A 7,074-nucleotide genomic window follows, 5' to 3' on the forward strand; every position below is an offset into this window, starting at 1 on the left:
ATGATACCTAAGGGGGGCATGAAGGAGGCAAGAATGGAGGAAGGATGGATTGTATAGAGAAAAAAGAGAGGTGGAGGAAGAAAAAAAACAGAATTAGAAAAATATAATTACCCTGCATCCTTGTATGATTACCAAATGGTGCAAACCTACTTCATGTACAACCAGAGAAACAACAGCTGTACTCCATTTGTTTACAATGAATCAAAATAAAGTATAAACACACACACACACACACAACACAACCAAAAAAAAAGTAAATTCCAACACAACTAGATTCTAGGGCATGTCACTGATCACTTTTGGCTGAGCAAATCCCTGAAGTTTTCCCTCCTTACCTGGGAGGGAGAGAAGCAGGATACCCAGGAGACCCTCATGTCCATGCATTGTCCTGACAGAGAGATTCCTTCACAGGATGTAACTGGACTACTAAGAAATTTTTAGGGCATGGGCCATGCTCTGGCCACATGCAAGTAAGCAGAACTGGGTTACATGGCACAGCTTAGGGGCTTGCTCCTCTTTAATGCAGCAAAGACAAAGTGTCCCCACTGAGTCAGATAAGATCAGGGTAACACAGTATTGCCAGAGCTGAATGTGTTTGCCTGGGATACACAGGACATAACCAATGTACTCTCCTGTGAGGAGTGATATACTTCTATCTTCCTAATCCAGGAAAGACTTCTTGTGTTTCCAAATGAAAATTATTAATTTTGGATCCTAGGAGCAGAGAGGAATTAATGGAGAAAGGAACATCTCATACTTAGGATGTAAAAAGAATGAAGGTATGTGGGAGGTAGAATCTGTGAGCTCTCTGACTAGCTCATGATTCTTTAGACATTAGCTTTGTTGGACCAAAAGGCCAGGGGATGATGGAACCATTATAATTCTGCCCTTCATGCCTTCATCTCTCCACAGCACTCATCCTGGCACAGGATGATTCCTCTCTTCCCTAGAAGAGCATGCTTAAGTCCAGCCATGCTCTTTTCTAGGTGTCTTTTTGAAAGAAGTTAGAATAATTTTAGAAGCATGTTTTTGTTCCTCTCATTATTGCAGTGAAGCTTGAAGCTCTGATAACCCTGGGCTCCTGTGCTCTGAACAGTTACCTGCTCCTTGCTGAAGGCTTGGGGCAGAGGGTGGACAGCTTTGCAATTGCAACCCATCTCCCCTCCCACTCCCTTCCCTCCACTGTGGACACCTCCAGAGTATGTTTGCAATTTCTGAATGGGCCTTCTGTGTGTTCTGAACCCTCTTTTGAATTCACAAGAACAATCCATCCTCTGCTCACCTAGAGTATCCTCAGATTAGGTACTTTTTTTAACCACCCCCAGCCTGGTCCAGAGCTGACCTGTATTTTGACTCAACTCCAAGAATCTCTGAGGGAGGGCTGTCCTTGTCAAGTTGTGGTTATTTCAGAAGTGAAAGTACATCAGAAAATGTCTGAACTTGCATTTGGGGAGACACAGATCATATGCAGAGACCTAGGAGCCCTGTGGTCCCAAATGCAGGGCAGAGCTCTGAAGCCTTAGTGGCCACCACAGGAGAGGATCACTGCTCCTGTCCCAAAGCTTCCATACCAGATTCCTGGGATTATTTATTGTCTGGTGTGTTTGTTCTCTAGTGTCAGGTCTGTGGTGCATCAACATGCAGGTTTTGTAGTCTGGAGTCCCATAGTCTTGACCATGGATTTGTTCTCACACATTCACGAAGCTCTTCCTTTTAAATCATCACTAGAAGAAATTCTGTAAGAAACTCAAGTGATCCCTTTCCTAAGAAATTGTCCAACTGCTTAAGGACAAAGGATTAACAATTCATCAGAAATTCAAAACACATACTTGTCTCAGGGCAGTTGACATCTAGGCTGTGTGACCCTTATGAGTTGCCAAAGATGTAGTTTTGGTAAACAAAAATGGGCCTAGTGTCTCTGAAGGGCAAAGGAATAGGGTAGGGGCAGTCTAGGCCTCCACATCAAGAGCTTCCAACCCTGCTCCATGCATTCCACTTCAAGCCTTCCAAAAGCCCCTGTGAGACCCTCAGCTTCCAAGGGCTATTAGGCCCAGGGCCAACATTCAGTAGTTGGGAGGGGTCAGTCAAAGTCCACAGAGTGCTTCAGGAGAGGGTCCAGAGGTGTTGTAGCTCCAGTCATCCCTGGATCCTGTGCCTCTTTTCAAAGCCTCTTCAGGGTGCTAAGGAAGGGAGAGTCCTCCCCTGGGCTCCTGAGCAACCTTCCTCAGACCTGCAACTTCCTTTTAGAAATCTAAGGTCTCCAAGTTCATGTGTGATTATTGTGTTACCTGCCCATGAGAGAACTTCTTAGATTTTTTTTTAAATTGAAAGCAAGTTTCTTAGATTATTTTTAAAATCAAAAACAGACCAACCAAGAGGTAGGCCAGGAGGATGGCAACCATGTGACACCACAGGTGAGACTGTACCAGGAACTTGGTCCCTGACTCAGTTCTTGAGTCAGTTGTGGCAGCAGATGTTCAGCACATCATATCTGTGACTCATCCTGGCCACTAACACAGGGACTGAAGACAAGGAAAAAGGAAGAGAAAGTGAAGGTGTCCAAGGCTCACCAGCACAAGAACCTTCCCTAGACAACAGATACTGTGGAGGTCAAGTTTATGAAGAGAACAGTTTGTTGCTCTGTCCTGATTTTCTTCCAGACCTCCACCTCTCAACTTCCAAAAGAGGAGCAGAGACCTATACACTATAGATTATTACACAATTCAGCACAATGAAATATTTTGATGTATGATTATTTATGTTCTTGAAAGATCGAAGTTAATAAAACTTTAGGATATATAGGTGTTTAGGTGTTCTATAGTATTCTCAGTGAGAAGTTTTACTGCTGGGATCAAGACCTGTTAACTAGCAGGTTCTATAGTCACAACACTAGAAATCCATGCCCCTTAACTACCTAAAACATACATTCATGTGATCTTTGTCATAATATTAAAGATGAAGCACATCTTGAAGAAAGCTCCTCCAGTCTGCAGAAAGTTATCCCCAAGTAGGTTTTGGGTTATGTTGTGGTTGGAGGACTAGTGGAAACCCTGATCATATATTTACTGTTCCTTTTCCTGTACCACACTATAGGTCCTGGTGTGAAGATTCCTTCCTCAGTCAACCCTATGCTCTCTAAGGCCTGGATACTGATACTCCTCAGAATGCCATGGGCAGAAAAGACAAACATTAACCACAGCACAGGCATGATACAGTAGGAAAGCACCCCAGCCCACTAGGAGAGAGTGATCTGAAACTCCAACTTCCCACAGGTGTCTGGTGATATTTGGTTCTGCTGCTGAGTAATCAAATATGCAGAAATGGCAATAATTTGAACAGCACCAGTAGAGGTGATGTTGGTGAGACCTGACTTTTGTCATTATCCTCATCCCTGCCCCCAACACTGATAAAGGATCTACTGTGCAATTATAGAGAAATACAAAGACCAGGCAATCTGCACAGAGATGGAAAAGTCTTCTAGCATGCATGTTCACTTAGCTCTTATTATGATTTAAATGTGAGGTATCCCCTAAAAAGAAAATGTATGAGACAATATAAGAAGGTTCAGAGAAGAAATGTTTGAGTTTTTAAGAGTCTTAACCTAATCAGTGAATTAATTCCTGATTGATTGAACTGGTAGGGTTTGGCTGGAGGAGATTAGAATTGGGGCATAACTTTGGGTATATATTTTGTATCTGGAGAGTGAAGAATCTCTCTGCTTCCTCCTGATGCAAGCTCCATCATTACTGCAAAAATGTAGCAAGCAGAATGACTTTGAGGTCCTGACCATTTGTTTAGAAAAAAATGCTTCTGTAAATTGTTTGCAAAATTTTTTAAAGACAATGTAGCACTGACATGGGATAGAAGATGTCTTTGAAGAAGGGTCCCAGGGGTTTACAGTGGAGAAGGTGAACTTGCCTCAGGAGGAGCAGGGGTATTTACATACATGATAGAAAAGAATTTCAACCTGAGACAGACAAAGGCATAGACGGAGGTTTATTGATGAAGGAGAGGCACATTCAAGGGAGAATCAGGGCTGTCTTGAGAGTGAGCAAACCTGCATTGACTGGAGAACCAGTATTTACACCAGGGCTGTATCAGGAGCCAGCTTACAGATGGAGTCAGGGTGGAGGTACACATTTCACCCTGTTTTTTTCCTGTATTTGCCTGACATTTCCCTGATTTCATAAAGGAATGGTCAGAGCATGTGCCTTGAGATTTACAACTGTTCTCTATATCTCAATGGTTTGTGGGCACTTCCCTTCAGATTCAGTATTTCTCTGATTCAGGGTTTCCTACCATGTACACACACTGTAAAACTCTAAACCTCAAGGAAAATTAAGAAATTTTCAGATTTTCAAGATGGCGGACTAGAGGGTGACTGCATCTCATGTAGTTCCAGATCTCAGGATTCAAGAAGGGGAGGTATTGAGATACTCAGATCAACTCAGAGATGCTGGGTGAGTTTCTCCCACTGGGTGAATCTCAGCCTGGTCAGCAGGTTGGGACAGTAGGCAGCTTCTCAGAGCAGGGCAAAGCGGCAAGAGACTATCCTGAGCAGGCTGGCTCCATCCAGCAGCAGGCCTGGTCCACAGCCAGCTTCTTGGAGAACTCCCGCCCAGTGAGAGACTTTCTGAGCACACCCAGCCCCCAGCAGCGTGCCCCGGTCCAGTTCACAGGCAGCTTCTCAGACCAGGGCAGGACAATGAGAGACTTTCGCTAGCAGCTCGGCTCCATCTGGCGGCAGGTCAGGTACACAGCCATTTCTCGGAGAAGGCTCACCCAGTGAGAGGCTTCCCCAGCATGACAGCTCCCAGCCCTGCACCCAGCGAGGGATCCTGGTCCTCAGAATGCTTCTCAGACCAGGGTAGGGCGGCAAAAGGCTTATCCTAGCAGCCAGGCTCCATCAGGTGGCAGGCCTGGTCCACAACCAGCTACTCGGAGCAGAACCACCTAGTGAGAGGCTTTCCTAACACACCCATTCCCCAGTCCCACACCCAGCAGTGGGCCAGGGACAGCTTTCTTCAGAAGCACCGCATTATCAAGTTCCTCCAAGACTTTAGGCCACTGAAGGCTAGGAGGTGATATACTGGAAATCTACAGGGACAGTATAAGCCAGTAGAGGAAATCTGCAATATCACAGAGTCCCACTGATATCTGACCAATATGAGAAAACAAGGGAAGAAAATGTCCCAAAGAAACCTAGATGCTGCATAAATAAAACCTAATGACAGCATGGCAGAAGAAATGTCAGAAAGAAAGTTCAGAATGTACTTAATTAAAACAATCAGAGAAGCAAATGAGGAGAAGAAAGATCAAATGCAGGCATTGAAGGAAGAGATGAAAGAGCAAATGCAGGCATTAAATGATTTCACCAGTCAACACTTAAAAGAGCAAATATAGGAAGTAAAAGATCATTTCAATATAGAGTCAGAAATACTGAAAAAAAAAAGAAGCAGAAATCCTTGAAATGAAGAAAACAATAAACCAAATTAAAAACTCCATAGAAAGCATAACCAATAGGATGGAACACCTGGAAGACAGAACCTCAGACATTAAGACAAAATATTTACTCTTGAAACCAAAGTTGACCAGAGAAGATATTAAGAAATCATAAACAGAATCTACAAGAATTATGGGATAATATGAAAAGGCCAAATTTAAGAATTATTGGGATTGAGGAAACCATGCAGAAACAAACCAAAGGAATGAAAAATCTATTCAATGAAATAATACCAGAAAATTTTCCAAATATGAAGAATGAAATGGAAAATCAAGTACAAGAGGCTTATAGAACTCCAAATACACAAAATTACAACAGACCCACACCAAGGCACATTATAAAGAAAATACCCAACATACAAAATAAAGACAGAATTTTAAAGGCTGTGAGAGAAAAGAATCAAATTATATTCAGGGGGAGACCAATAAGAATATCAGCAGATTTTTTTAATCCAGACTCTAAAAGTTGGAATGACATTTATCAAGCCCTTAAAGAAAATGGATGCCAACCGAGTATCTTATACCCAGCAAAACTTACCTTCAGATTGACAATGAAATGAAATCCTTCTGTGATAAACAAAATCTAAAAAAAAAATTACAAAAAGAAAGCCAGCATTACAGAACATTCTCAACAAAATATTCCATGAGGAAGAAATGAAAAACAATGATGCAAATCAGCAAAGGGAGGAAGTACCCTAAATGAATAGCCACATAAAGGAGAAACCAAGTTGTGTCAAAAAACAAAAATGATCCAAATGACTAGAAATACAAATCATATCTCAATAGTAACACTGAATTCTAATGGCCTGAACTCATCAATCAAAAGACATAGACTGGCAGATTGGATTAGAAAGAAAATTCCAACAATAGTCTCCTGCAGGAGACTCTCATAGAAAGAGATACCCACAGACTAAAGGTGAAAGGATGGGAAAAACATACCATGGACATGGACACACCAAAAAAGCTGGAGTATTCATCCTTATTTCAGATAATGTAGATTTCAAGCCAAAGTTAGTAGAAGGGATAAAGAAGGACATTTTATGCTGCTTAAGGGAAGGATAAATGAGCAAGACATAACAGTCATAAATATCTATACCCCAAACAGTGGCTCATCCATGTACATGAACCAAATCCTTCTCAATTCCAGAAATCAAATAGATCACAACACAATAATACTAGGAGATCTTAACACACCTCTCTCACCACTGGACAGATCTTCCAAACAAAAATTGAAAAAGAAACCATAGATCTCAATAACACAAATAACAATTTACACTTAACGGACATATATAGAATACACCATCCAACAAAGAGCAAATATACATTCTTTTCAGCAGCACATGGATTCCTCTCTAAAATAGACCATATTTTATGCCATAAAGCTAATGTTAGCAAATACAAGAAGATAGAGATACTTCCTTGTATTCTATCAGATCATAATGGATTAAAATTAGAAATAAATGACAGGATAAATAGCAAAATCTATTCCAATACCTGGAGATTAAATAACATGCTATTATATGATGAATGGATAACAAAAGACATCAGGAAGGAAATAAAAAAAAATTCTTA

The sequence above is a fragment of the Sciurus carolinensis genome, unplaced genomic scaffold (assembly GCF_902686445.1).
Source record: "Sciurus carolinensis unplaced genomic scaffold, mSciCar1.2, whole genome shotgun sequence".
NCBI classification, from domain to species: Eukaryota; Metazoa; Chordata; class Mammalia; order Rodentia; family Sciuridae; genus Sciurus; species Sciurus carolinensis.